Here is a 346-nt window from a genome sequence, read left to right on the forward strand (position 1 = left end):
TTAGTAATCACAAATGATATTTTAATATTCATCCTTATCTTTTAAAGTCTATTCCTATTTATTTTAAATATTTCAAGTGATCAGATTCGAAATTAAAAGAGAAAATGCGTTACTAACAATCATTTTTGTAGACATCAATATATTTCAAAACCAGTTCATAATATATATTTTTTTAATATTGTGCTTCACAAAAGAATTCCAACGAGACAGTAAGTAAGAATCACGATGAGGTAAAACGTGAGTGTTAGCTGCAGAATTTTACGGAAAAAATATATTTCTTTCTAGTTTTTATTTTCAGTAATTCTGTCTTTCACTTCTAACAAAATTCAAGTGACTAGGGCATAAA

Source organism: Penaeus monodon, chromosome 21, assembly GCF_015228065.2.
Source record: "Penaeus monodon isolate SGIC_2016 chromosome 21, NSTDA_Pmon_1, whole genome shotgun sequence".
In the NCBI taxonomy this organism is placed as follows: domain Eukaryota; kingdom Metazoa; phylum Arthropoda; class Malacostraca; order Decapoda; family Penaeidae; genus Penaeus; species Penaeus monodon.